Genomic DNA, 16099 nt, shown 5'->3' with positions numbered 1-16099 from the left:
TTTCTGGCAACCTGGGCATTCTGGTCCCATCTCCAACTCCACAGAAGCCATCTCCCTCCCTCTTCACACACTTATCCCTTCCCTGCCCTCTCTGCCCCCCACTATCAGAGAACTCAGAGACAAAGATATTTTCACATCTGGTTGATTTTATTTTCATTATTAATGTATGCAGTTGCTATAATATTCAGCATCTGTACTGTTGGCCAGTACTCAGCGGCGAGAACCCCGAGCATTTCTGAAGTCTCTAGCCATGCCCTGAAGTCACTGGCTGTCCACTGGTCCAGCTGGAATGGCAGGGTTCTCCATGGCCTCTGGGACCTCCTCTGGTTTGTTCTGATTAGCTGGAATGGCAGGGGTCTCTGTGGTCTCTGGGACCTCCTCTGGTTCCTTCTGAGTAGCTGGAATGGCAGGGGTCTCTGTGGTCTCTGGGACCTCCTCTGGTTCATTCTGATGAACTGGAATGGCAGGGGTCTCTGTGGTCTCTGGGACCTCCTCTGGTTCCTTCTGATTCAGCTGTTCATTTGCCTTGGAACTCTGGCTACAGAGCTTTGAGCATCTGATTTTCTTAAGCTTTTTGGTGGTGGGAATGTTCTGAGTTTTCTTTGGCAGCTTTGCCGGAATGGGATTATTCACCCTCACGGTCACCCTGGCCACCTAGAGAAAACAAGAGCAGGAGCAAAGAATGGCACTGGTTTAGGGAAGAGTGTGAAGACAGGTGGGAACGATGGCTTCAGGAGAAGGGGTGTGGGCAGAGAAGGGTTATGTGCCAAGCAAGGACAGGGGAGGGGGTCTTTTGGGGTGGGGCCGATGGACAAGAGGACTTTGGCTGGGTTCAGCTCACCTTGACATTTTTTCTGGACCTCAGTTGATAGGAGGTCTTCATCTTCTCTTGGGTAAAAGGAGGTGCGTGCTCCATAACTGCTCTGGAGCCTTGTGGCTTCCTAGTCACCTCAGTCATTTGGAGGACTCACAGTGGTCTGCTCAGAGCCCCTGAGCACCCCTATATATACCCGTCCCCATGGAGCCTCACCCTCATGCTTTATGAGGTCAGCAAGTCTCTTCCCCAGCCAATGGTGGCCCTGGGTGAGCTTTGACATCACAAAGCCCCATCCTGACATGTCCAGCGGGGGATGGGGAGCAATTCAGATGATTTGCTGGGAGAAATGAGGCATTTGTAATGCCCTAAAGAGGCCTCCAAACTCACCTGCCACCCTCACGTCTATGTCAACTCTGATGGGTCACACAGCAGGCAGAGTGCATCTCCTCCAAACCTTGCCCCACAGCCACACTCCTCGGGCATTCATTCTGTTCTCTCTCAGCTTTCACCATTATCTAGCTTTTCATATCTTGCCTAAACTCCCTCCATGACAACTAGGTTGTCTTTAAGTGTCTGTGGAAGCGAGAATCATTCCACATTCCTCCTGCAAAGTTGTCTTAATGCACCTCGAAGACCACTTAATTCTGGGCCAGCCGACAGAAACCTTTCCCATCCCGCCTCCTTTTCTCTGCGTTCCACGAGCTCTTCTCTGTTTTCTGGTCTCCAGTCGGAAACCCTTGTCTTCAGGCTGTGAGAACGCAGTGAATACACTTGACCTTGTTCCACATGGAGCTTTCTTGAATAAACATTCTAGGTCATGATGTCTAACTTTTTGAATATGTCGTTGGATTCTGTTTGCTAGAATTTGTTGAACATTTTTCACATATGTTCATCAGTGATATTGGCCTGTAGTTTTCTTTTTTGGCGGCATCTTTGGCTGGTTTTGGGATTAGGGTGAAGGGGGCCTCAGAAATTGAGTTTGGGGGTTTTACCTTGTGCAGTAATTTGGAAGAGTTTGAGTAGGATAGGTGTTAGCTCTTAATTGTTTGGTGGATTCACCTGTGAAGCCAACTGGTCCTTGGCTTTTGTTTGTTCAAAGATTTTTCATTGCAGTTTCAATTTCCATGCTTTTGATTGGTCTAGTAAGATTTTCTATTTCTTCCTGGCTCAGTTTTGGAAGGTTATACTTTTCTAAGAATTCGTCCATTTCTTCCAAGTTTTCCATTTTATTTTCATATAGCTGCTGATAGTAGTCTCTTGTGATCCTTTGTATTTCTGTGTTGTCTGTTGCATGCACTGCAGCAGCATTCACAACGACCAAGAGATGAAAGGAAAGAGAATTCTTGGGTGCAGATGAAAAGAGAAAGAAAGAAATGTGACAGAGATACACAATGAAATATGACGCCAAAATTATGAAATTGGAAAAAATTCCATTTTCAGAGATACACAAACATCTAGAGTTAATCACAGTAAGTAAAGAAGGGCAGATTAAAGAGATATCATATCATATACCTTCGAGAGGGGATTAAAAAAAAAAAACATTGATGGCGATGAGTGAAAAAAAAAAAAAAAAGTGAAATGGACTTGCACTCCTGGTAAGAAAATTACGGTTAGCAAAGGGTGTTGGTGGGTGAGAGCCTGAAAGGTGAAGGCTGGAATAAATTTATTCCCACAAATGCCTATGCAATTCATAATCCACATGGACTTCTTGTATCAAGAGAAATGTGCTCAACAGATTCTCAAAACAGCTGTGACAGTAACCACAGCTGAACACCTCCAGGTATCTGTGGAACGGAAGGAGAAACTGGTTCCCTGCAAGAACTACAACGGTGTAAATTGTCTTAAATGAGAAATAAAAGTTTCACTTAAAGAAAAACCTCAAAGGCTAAAGAGACAAAAGCTTTTGGTGACTTCCAGGGTCTCCTTTTCCTCTCCTTTACAACCAGGCCTGGGAGAACCTCAGAGGGGGCTGTTACCATAGCAACAAGAGGAGGGAATGGAGAAATGCTGCCCCCTTGTGGACATTTTCTATAACAGCAACCTTAGAATGCTGATGGACCCAGTGTTCACAATGGTGCTGAGCTCTAACCCATACCCACTCTTTACAAATTGCCAGGGCTCACATAGGAGAAAAAATAAACACAGGGGAAGCTAACAGGTAGAGGATATGAACGGGTGAACACAATTCCGTGCCTCATTAGAAAAGCTGATGACAATGTGCACATAGGATGAAATGTAAGAGATACGAACATCTAAGCTGTTGAGGATATGATCACCTCTGCCTCAGCACGAAAAAAGGCCACTGTCTAAAGCTGTACATGGAATCAGTGGTAGAATAGCATTAGTACAGTGGACACTTTAGGTTACTGGTGGGATGGAACTGATAAGAGGCACTATGAGCATGATTAGGAAAGTGCACTCCCATGAAAGACTAATAAATAAATAAACAAAGAGGCAGAGACAGTATGATAAACCAGGTCCTCTCCTGGAGTAAATCAGAAATGAACAGATTTCGAACACCACACACCCCAAACCAGGTCCCATGGAAACCATTCAAAACATCAAAGAGATGAAAGTTAAGATAGCATACCTGGACAGAGGAATGTATAAGGAAATTGATACAGGTCTAGAATGAATTTTGAATCAAGGATTGAAATCTGAAAGTAGGACAGCTTTAGAGATAGATAAACCCAGAGATCATCCCACTGAGTGAAGGAGGTTCGATTCAAGAAACATCAGGTGATGCAACAGAGAGGTGGGATACAAAAATCCACTGCAGTGAGCACCCACACAAAGGTGACATGGATATCCAACCTGGCAAGAAACCTATGGGTGGACCCTGGTGGATGGAAGGGAAACATCTGTAGTTTGGAATTAATTTCTTCCCACAGATACATATAAAATACAGAATCACGTAAACCTATTGCAGCAAGAGTGGTAGTCGAAACACCTTCTAATAATATGTAGGTGAAAACAAGCACAGCTGAATACATAGAGTAGTCTCAGTGTCACGGAACAAGAATCTGTACACGTAAAACCAGCTCCCCGTGTCTTCAACTTAAAGAGAATAGGAAAATTTACTTCAAAAATCCAAGAGTGAGGAGACACCGCGTTTTGTGGCATCCTCTGGCTCGTTCTACTCTACTCTACAACCGGGCCTGACAAAAACTCTCAGATGCGGCAGGCCATCCCAGAAGAGGAGGGAATCATAAAACCTTGCAATGTAGAGGGTTTTCTCTGTAATGGCAGCCTTCAAACTATCGCTGATGGATATATGATATACACAAGGCCGCTGGACTCAACATGAGACCTACCCTTGAGCATGTCAGGAGTGATTCATCCAAAAAAGAAAAAAAGTGGAAAAGAAAATCCACAACACTCTCAGGAAGAAAACATCAACAGTTAAACAGCTCAAAGTGCTTTAAGAAATAAAGAAACACAGATTTTGAAAAACACGTGTAAGTCGACCATGCACTGCAGCAAGATTAACAACATCCTATACATGAAAGTCAAGAAACTGATGCTGTCACTATTGAAAACAGTAAGCAGTTCTTTTAAAATTAATTTTTATTTTCTTATTGATGGATAGTTGCTTTACAGAATTTTGTTGTTTTCTGTCCAACCTCAACATGAATCAGACATATGTATACATATGTCCCCTCTGTTTAGAACCTCCTGCCCAGCTCCCTCCCCAGTATGCAGCTTTTGAAACAAACTAAAAATAGAGTTAGCATATGATCCAGCAGTCCCACTACTGGGCATATATCCAGTAAAGTTGAAAGCTCCCATCAGAACAGAGACGCGCACAGCAGTGTTTATAGTAGTACCAAGTACAGTAGCAAAGAAATGGAAACAACCTGAAATGCCCATACATAGGTGAATGGATAAAGAAAGATATTTTATACATACAATGGAATATTAACCATAAGAAAGGATGAAACAATGCTATTTTGTCAACATGGATGCATCTAGAGATGATCATACAAAGTAAGTCAAACAGAGAAAGATAAGAGGAGCTTAGGTGGTTTCAGCTCACCTTTTGGACTTCAGTTGATAGGAGGTCTTCATCTTTTCCCCCAGGGTATATGGAGATGGCTGTTACGTAACTGCTCTAAGCCTTGTGGCTTCCCAGTGACCTTAGTCATTCTGAAGGCTCCCAGTAGTCTGCCCCAGAGCCCCTGAGCACCCTTATATATACCCATCTCCAGGGGGCCACACCGTTATGGTTTATGAGATCAGCAAGTCTCTTCCCCAGCCAATGGTGTCCCCGGGTGAGCCTTGACATCACAAAGACCCATCCTGACATGTCTAGTGGAGGATGGGCAGCAACTCAGATGATTTTGTGGGAGAAATGAGGCATTTGTAATTCCCCTAAAGAGGCCTCCATACTCACCTGTCACCCTCACCTCTATGTCAACTCTGATGGGTCACACAGCAGGCAGAGTGCATCTCCTCCAAACCTTGCCCCACAGCCACACTCCTCGGGCATTCATTCTGTTCTCTCTCAGCTTTCACCATTATCTAGCTTTTCATATCTTGCCTAAACTCCCTCCATGACAACTAGGTTGTGTTTAAGTGTCTGTGGAAGCGAGAATCATTCCACATTCCTCCTGCAATGTGGTCTTAATGCACCTCGAAGACCACTTAATTCTGGGCCAGCCGACAGAAACCTTTCCTATCCTGCCTCCTTTTCTCCGCGTTCCTGGAGCTCTCCTCTGTTTTCTGGTTTCCAGTCGGAAACCCTTGTCTTCAGGCTGTGAGAACGCAGTGAATACACTTGACCTTGTTCCACATGGAGCTTTCTTGAATAAACCCACTAGGTCATGATGTGTAACTTTTTGAATATGTCGTTGGATTCTGTTTGCTAGAATTTGTTGAACATTTTTCACATATGTTCATCAGTGATATTGGCCTGTAGTTTTCTTTTTTGGCGGCATCTTTTCCTGGTTTTGGGATTAGGGTGAAGGGGGCCTCAGAAATTGAGTTTGGGGGTTTTACCTTGTGCAGTAATTTGGAAGAGTTTGAGTAGGATAGGTGTTAGCTCTTAATTGTTTGGTGGATTCACCTGTGAAGCCAACTGGTCCTTGGATTTTGTTTGTTCAAAGATTTTTCATTGCAGTTTCAATTTCCATGCTTTTGATTGGTCTAGTAAGATTTTCCATTTCTTCCTGGCTCAGATTTGGAAGGTTATACTTTTCTAAGAATTCGTCCATTTCTTCCAAGTTTTCCATTTTATTTTCATATAGCTACTGATAGTAGTCTCTTGTGATCCTTTGTATTTCTGTGTTGTCTGTTGCATGCATTGCAGCAGCATTCACAACGACCAAGAGATGAAAGGAAAGAGAATTGTTGGGTGCAGATGAAAAGAGAAAGAAAGAAATGTGACAGAGATACACAATGAAATATGACGCCAAAATTATGAAATTGGAAAAAATTCCATTTTCAGAGATACGCAAACATCTAGAGTTAATCAAAGTAATTAAATAAGGGCAGATTAAAGAGATATCATATCATATACCTTCGAGAGGGGATTAAAAAAAAAAAACATTGATGGCGATGAGTGAAAAAAAAAAGTGAAATGGACTTGCACTCCGGGTAAGAAAATTACAGTTAGCAAAGGTTGTTGGTGGGTGAGAGCCTGAAAGGTGAAGGGTGTAATAAATTTATTCCCACAAATGCCTATCCAATTCATAATCCACATGGACTTCTTGTATCAAGAGAAATGTGCTCAACAGTTTCTAAAAACTGCTGTGACAGGAACCACAGCTGAACACCTCCAGGTATCTGTGGAACGGAAGGAGAAACTGGTTCCCTGCAACAACTACAACGGTGTAAATTGTCTTAAATGAGAAATAAAAGTTTCACTTAAAGAAAAACCTCAAAGGCTAAAGAGACAAAAGCTTTTGGTGACTTCCAGGGTCTCCTTTTCCTCTCCTTTACAACCAGGCCTAGGAGAACCTCAGAGGGGGCTGTTACCATAGCAACAAGAGGAGGGAATGAAGAAATGCTGCCGCCTTGTGGACATTTTCTATAACAGCAACCCTAGAATGCTGATGGACCCAGTGTTCACAATGGTGCTGAGCTCTAACCCATACCCACTCTTTACAAATTGCCAGGGCTCACATAGGAGAAAAAATAAACACAGGGGAAGCTAACAGGTAGAGGATATGAACGGGTGAACACAATTCCGTGCGTCATTAGAAAAGCTGATGACAATGTGCACATAGGATGAAATGTAAGAGACACAAACATCTAAGCTGTTGAGGATATGATCACCTCTGCCTCAGCACGAAAAAAGGCCACTGTCTAAAGCTGTACATGGAATGAGTGGTAGAATAGCATTAGTACAGTGGACACTTTATGTTACTGGTGGGATGGACCCGATAAGAGGCACTATGAGCATGATTAGAAAAGTGCACTCTCATAAAAGACAAATAAATAAATAAACAAAGAGGCAGAGACAGTATGATAAACCAGGTCCTCTCCTGGAGTAGTTCAGTATCGATGATATCACACCCACTATAAGTTTGATATCTTATGCACTATATAAGACGCAATATCCACTCTATTAAATCGCACCACTGTATGTATGACATCCCATCCACCATTCTCATGACATCACACTCTTATATATGACTTCACATCCACTGATTATGACACCACATCGACTACACATCTGACATCACAGAAACTGTATCTGTGTCATCACACCCATTTTCTTGATGACATCACACCCACTCTATTTATGACATCAATCTGGGCGTCTGTATGACATCAGGCGCACAAAAAATGACATCACATTCAATCCTTGTGACATCAATACACAATGCTTATGACATCACACCCACTTCATCTGACATCACATCCACTGTTTATCACATCATATTAACTATACATGTGACAACTCAACCACGATATCTGAAATCACACAGAGTATGATATCACATCCACTCTACCTTGTCATCACACCCAGTATATGTATGACATCACTCCCAACATATGTGTGACCTCATTTGCACTATATATGACCTCACACCCACTCTTTATGACATCACGCCACTGTAGTTATGACATCACATCCACTGTGTTCATTACATTGCACCCAGTAGGTAGGACATCTCATCCTCTGTTTATGACATCATATTGACTATACATGTGACAACACAGCCACTGCATGTATGAGAGCACACCTCCTATATTTATGACGTCATGCCCACTATATGTGACGTCACACACACTGTGTGTATGAGAACCCGGCAACTATATCTGACATCACACCCGCAATATCTGACATCACATCTACTGTATCGGTGTCATCACAACCGCTGTATTTATGACATCACATCTACTGTGTTCATGACATTGCACCCAGTAGGTATGACATCTCATCTACTGTGTATGACATCACATTGATTATACATGTGACAACACAACCACTGTATCTATGACATCACACCTACTATGCTTATGATATCATGCCCACTATATGTGACATCAGACACAATTTGTGTATGAGAACACAGCAACTATATCTGACATCACATCCACTATTTCTGACAGCACATCTACTGTATCGGTGTCATCACAACCACTGTATGCATGACATCACACCAACTACCCATATGGCATCATATGCACTATATATGAATGTCACATCTTCTGTTTATTACATTAAACAACTGTATTTATGACATCACATCCACTGTATTCAACACATCACACCAAAATATAGGCAGTCACATCAACTGTATATGACATCACATCTTCTGTACACATGACATCACATGCACTGTATCTGAGTCATCACACTCACTTCATTGATGATATCAAGACCAGTATAAACAGGAGATCTTATGCACTATATATGATATCACATCTTGTCTTTATGATATCACTCTGCTGTATTTATGACATCACATCCACTGTACTCATGACATCACACCCGTATATATGACATCACATCCACTGATTATGACATCACATCAACTACACATGTGCCATCACAGAAACTGTATCTGCCTCATCACACCCATTCTCTTGATCAAACCACACCCAGTCCATGTATGACAATAATCTGGGCATCTGTATGACATCATGTGAAGAGGACATGACACCACAATCACTCTTTACAACATAAACGCACAATGTGTATTGCATCACACCCACTTTATCTGACATCACATCCACTGATTATGACATCACATCAAATACACATGTGCTATCCCAGAAACTGTATCTGCCTCATCACACCCATTCTCTTGATCACACCACACCCAGTCCATGTATGACAATAATCTGGGCATCTGTATGACATCATGTGAAGAGGACATGACACCACAATCACTCTTTACAACATAAACGCACAATGTGTATTGCATCACACCCACTTTATCTGACATCACACCCACTGATTATGACATCACATTTACTATACATGTGATATCACAGCCACTGTATATCTTTGACATCACACCCACTATATTCATTACATCATACTCAGTATATACGACATCACACAGTGTGTATGAGAACACAAACACTATATCTGACATCACACCCACTATATCTGCTATTACATAATATCCACTCCGTATTAAATCACACCATGTATTTATGACATCCTATCCACTGTTTTCATGACATCACACTCACTAAAGATGACATCACTTCCACTAGATCACATCGTAACTTTATCTGACATAATACCCACAGTATCTGTGTCATCACAACCAGTGTATTGATGATATCAAACCCACTCTATCTATGATATCATGCACACTATATCTGTCATAATATCCACTCTTTATGACATCACACCGCTGTATTTATGACATCACATCCACTGATTATGACATCACATTGACTATACATGTGAGAATACAACCACTGCATCTATGACAGCACACCTCCTATGTTTATGACGTCATGCCCACTATATGTGACATCACACACACTGTGTATGAGAACACAGCAACTATATCTGACAACACACTCACAATATCTGATATCACATCTACCGTATCAGTGTCATCACACCCTCAATATCTGACATCAAATCTACTGTGTCCGTGTCATCATTACCTCTGTATGCATGACATCACACCAACTATCTGTATGGCATCATATGCAGTGTACATGACATCACATCTACCATTTATATCATTCCACCACTGTATTTATGACATCACATCCAATGTATTCAATACATCACAACCAATATACAGGAAGTCACATCAACTCTATATCATGTCATATCTTCTGTACACGTGACATCGCATCCACTGTATGAGTCATCACACCCACTGTGTTTATTACATCATGTCCACTGCACGTGACATTATGCACACTGTGTGTGAGAACACAGCAATTATATCTGACATCACACCGACAATATCTGACATCACATCTACCGTATCGGTGTCATCACAACCACTGTATGCATGACATCACACCAGCTATCTGTATGGCATCATATGTAGTGTATATGACATCACATCTACCGTTTATTACATTCCACAACCTTAATTATGACATCGCTTCCACTGCATTCAATACATCACACCCAATATATAGGAAGTCACATCAATTGTATATGATATCACACCTTCTGTACACGTGACATTGCATCCACTGTATGAGTCATCACACCGAGTATGTTTATGACATCATATCGATTGTACATGACATCACCCACACTGTGTGAGAGAATACAGCCACTATAGGTGACATCACACACTCTATATGTGATATCACATCCGTTGTATCTGCTACATCATATCCACTGTATGTATGACACCGTGTCCAATATATATATGACAATATATCCACCATACACGACATCACACACTGTATGAGAACACAACTTTATCTGACATCATACCCACTGTATTTGTGTCATCACACCAACTGTATCTTTGATATCAAGCCCACTATATTTTTGATATTTTACGCACTATATATGACATAATATCCACTCTTTATGAAATCACACCACTGGTTATGATATCACATTTACTATACATGTGATATCACAGCCACTGTGTTTGTAACATCATACCCCATATATATGACATCACACAGTGTATGAGAGCACAAGCAATATATCTGACATCACATCCACTATATCTGCTATGACATCCACAATATCTGTGTTATCACACACACTGTATCGATAATATCACACCCTGTATAAGTTTGATATCATATGCACTATATAAGATGCAATATCCACTCTATTAAATCGCACCACTGTATGTATGACATCCCATCCCCCGTTCTCATGACATCACACTCTTATATATGACTTCACATCCACTGATTATGACACCACATCGACTACACATCTGACATCACAGAAACTGTATCTGTGTCATCAAACCCATTTTCTTGATGACATCACACCCACTCTATGTATGGCATCATTCTGGGTGTCTGCATGACATCAGGCACACAAAAAATGACATCACTTTCACTCCTTGTGACATCAATACACAATGCTTATGACATCACACCCACTTCATCTGACATCATATCCACTGATTATCACATCACATTAACTATACATGTGACAACTCAACCACGATGTCTGAAATCACACAGAGTATGATATCACATCCACTCTACCTTGTCATCACACCCAGTATATATATGACATCACTCCCAACATATGTGCGACCTCATTTGCACTATATATGACCTCACACCCACTCTTTATGACATCACACCACTGTATTTATGACATCACATCCACTGAGTTCATTACATTGCACCCAGTAGTTAGGACATCACATCCTCTGTTTATGACATCATATTGACTATACATGTGACAACACAGCCACTGCATGTATGAGAGCACACCTCCTATGTGTATGAAGTCATGCCCAGTATATGTGACGTCAAACACACTGTGTGTATGAGAACCCGGCAACTATATCTGACATCACACCCGCAATATCTGACATCACATCTACTGTATCGGTGTCATCACAACCGCTGTATTTATGACTTCACATGTACTGTGTTCATGACATTGCACCCAGTAGGTAGGACATCTCATCCACTGTGTATGACATCACATTGATTATACATGTGAAAACACAACCACTGTATCACACCTACTATGCTTATGATGTCATGCCCACTCTATGTGACATCAGACACACTTAGTGTATGAGAACACAGCAACTATATCTGACATCACATCCACTATTTCTGACAGCACATCTACTGTATCGGTGTCATCACAACCACTGTATGCATGACATCAGACCAACTACCCATATGGCATCATATGCAACTTATATGAACATCACATCTTCTGTTTATTACATTACACAACTGTATTTATGACATCACATCCACTGTATTCAACTCATCACACCAAAAATATAGGAAGTCACATCAACTGTATATGACATCACATCTTCTGTACACATGACATCACATGCACTGCATCTGAGTCATCACACTCACTGCATTGATGATATCACCACGAGTATAAACATGAGATCATATGCACTTTATATGATATCACATCCTGTCTTTATGATATCACTCTGCTGTATTTATGACATCACATCCACTGTACTCATGACATCACACCCGTATATATGACATCACATCCACTGATTATGACATCACATCAACTACACATGTGCCATCACAGAAACTGTATCTACCTCATCGCACCCATTCTCTTGATCACACCACACCCAGTCCATGTATGACATCAATCTGGGCATCTGTATGACATCATGTGAAGAGTACATGACATCACAATCACTCTTTACAACATCAACGCACAGTGTGTATTGCATCACACCCACTTTATCTGACATCACACCCACTGATTATGACATCACATTTACTATACATGTGATATCACAGCCACTGTATATCTATGACATCACACCCACTATATTCATAACATCATACTCAGTATATACGACATCACACAGTGTGTAAGAGAACACAAACACTATATCTGACATCACACCCACTATATCTGCTATTACATAATATCCACTCCTTATTAAATCACTCCACTGTATTTATGACATCCCATCCACTGTTTTCATGATATCACACTCACTAAAGATGACATCACTTCTACTATATCACATCGTAACTTTATCTGACATCATACTCACTCTGTCTGTGTCATCACACCCAGTGTATTGATGATATCAAACCCACTATATCTATGATATCATGCACACTATATCTGACATAATATCCACTCTTTATGACATCACACCGCTGTATTTATGACATCACATCCACTGATTATGACATCACATTGACTATACATGTGACAACACAACCACTGCATCTATGACAGCACACCTCCTATGTTTATGACGTCATTCCCACTATATGTGACATCACACACACTGTGTATGAGAACACAGCAACTATATCTGACAACACACCCACAATATCTGATATCACATCTCCCGTATCAGTGTCATCACACCCTCAATATCTGACATCAAATCTACTGTATCAGTGTCATCATTACCTCTGTATGCATGACATCACACCAACTATCTGGATGGCATCATATACAGTGTACATGACATCACATCTACCATTTATTTCATTCCACAACTGCATTTTTGACCTCACATCCACTGTATTCAATACATCACACCCAATATGTAGGAAGGCACATCAAATGTATATCATGTCATATCTTCTGTACACATGACATTGCATCCACTGTATGGGTCATCACACCCACTGTGTTTATTACATCATGTCCACTGCACCTGACATTACGCACACTGTGTGTGAGAACACAGCAACTATATCTGACATCACACCCACAATGTATGACATCACATCTACTGTATCGGTGTCATCACAACCACTGTGTGCATGACATCACACCAGCTATCTGTATGGCATCATATATAGTGTATATGACATCACATCTACCATTTATTACATGCCACAACTGTATTTATGACATCACATCCTCTGTATTCAATACATCACACCCAATATATAGGAAGTCACATCAATTGTATATGATATCACACCTTGTGTACACGTGACATTGCATCCACTGTATGAGTCATCACACCCACTATGTTTATGACATCATATCCATTGTACGTGACATCACCCACACTGTGTGTGAGAATACAGCCACTATAGGTGACATCACACACACTATATGTGATATGACATCCGTTGTATCTGCTACATCATATCCACTGTATGTATGACATCGCATCCAATATATATACGACAATATATCCACCATACACGACATCACACACTGTATGAGAACACTACTTTATCTGACATCATACCCACTGTATCTGTGTCATCACAACCACTGTATCGATGATATCAAACCCACTATATTTATGATATTTTATGCACTATATATGACATAATATCCACTCTTTATGACATCACACCACTGGTTATGATATCACATTTACTATACATGTGACATCACAGCCACTGTATTTGTAACATCATACCCAGTATATATGACATCACTCAGTGTATGAGAGCACAAGCAATATATCTGACATCACATCCACTATATCTGCTATGACATCCACAATATCTGTGTTATCACACACACTGTATCGATGATGTCACACCCTCTATAAGTTTGATATCATATGCACTATATAAGATGCAATATCCACTCTATTAAATCGCACCACTGTATGTATGACAGCCCATCCACCGTTCTCATGACATCACACTCTTATATATGACTTCACATCCACTGATTATGACACCACATCGACTACACATCTGACATCACAGAAACTGTATCTGTGTCATCACACCCATTTTCTTGATGACATCACACCCACTCTATGTATGACATCAATCTGGGTGTCTGTATGACATCAGGCGCACAAAAAAATGACATCACTTTCACTCCTTGTGACATTAATACACAATGCTTATGACATCACACCCACTTCATCTGACATCACATCCACTGATTTTCATATCATATTATCTATACATGTGACAACTCAACCACGATATCTGAAATCACACAGAGTATGATATCACATCCACTCTACCTTGTCATCACACCCAGTATATGTATGACATCACTCCCAACATATGTGTGACCTCCTTTGCACTATATATGACCTGACACCCACTCTTTATGACATCATGCCACTGTATTTATGACATCACATCCACTGTGTTCATTACATTGCACCCAGTAGGTAGGACATCACATCCTCTGTTTATGACATCATATTGACTATACATGTGACAACACAGCCACTGCATCTATGACAGCACACCTGCTATGTTTATGACGTCATGCCCACTATATGTGATGTCACACACACTGTGTGTATGAGAACACAGCAACTATATCTGACATCACACCCGCAATATCTGACATCACATCTACTGTATCGGTGTCATCACAACCGCTGTATTTATGACATCACATCTACTGTGTTCATGACATTGCACCCAGTAGGTATGACATCTCATCCACTGTGTATGACATCACATTGATTATACATGTGACAACACAACCACTGTGTCTATGACACAACACCTACTATGCTTATGATGTCATGCCCACTCTATGTGACATCAGACACACTTTGTGTATGAGAACACAGCAACTATATCTGACATCACATCCACTATTTCTGACAGCACATGTACTGTATCGGTGTCATCACAACCACTGTATGCATGACATCACACCAACTACCCATATGGCATCATATGCACTATATATGAGCATCACATCTTCTGTTTATTACATTACACAACAGTATTTATCACATCACATCCACTGTATTCAACACATCACACCAAAAATATAGGTAGTCACATCAACTGTATATGACATCACATCTTCTGTACACATGACATCACATGCACTGTATCTGAGTCATCACACTCACTGCATTGATGATATCACGACCAGTATAAACAGGAGATCATATGCACTATATATGATATCACATCCTGTCTTTATGATATCACTCTGCTGTATTTATGACATCACATCCACTGTACTCATGACATCACACCCGTATATATGACATCACATCCACTGATTATGACATCACATCAACTACACATGTGCCATCACAGAAACTGTATCTGCCTCATCGCACCCATTCTCTTGATCACACCACACCCAGTCCATGTATGACATCAATCTGGGCATCTGTATGACATCATGTGAAGAGTACATGACATCACAATCACTCTTTACAACATAAACGCACAGTGTGTATTGCATCACACCCACTTTATCTG

This window comes from Dama dama, chromosome X (assembly GCF_033118175.1).
Source record: "Dama dama isolate Ldn47 chromosome X, ASM3311817v1, whole genome shotgun sequence".
Lineage (NCBI taxonomy): Eukaryota > Metazoa > Chordata > Mammalia > Artiodactyla > Cervidae > Dama > Dama dama.
This window is presented reverse-complemented; position numbering follows the sequence as displayed.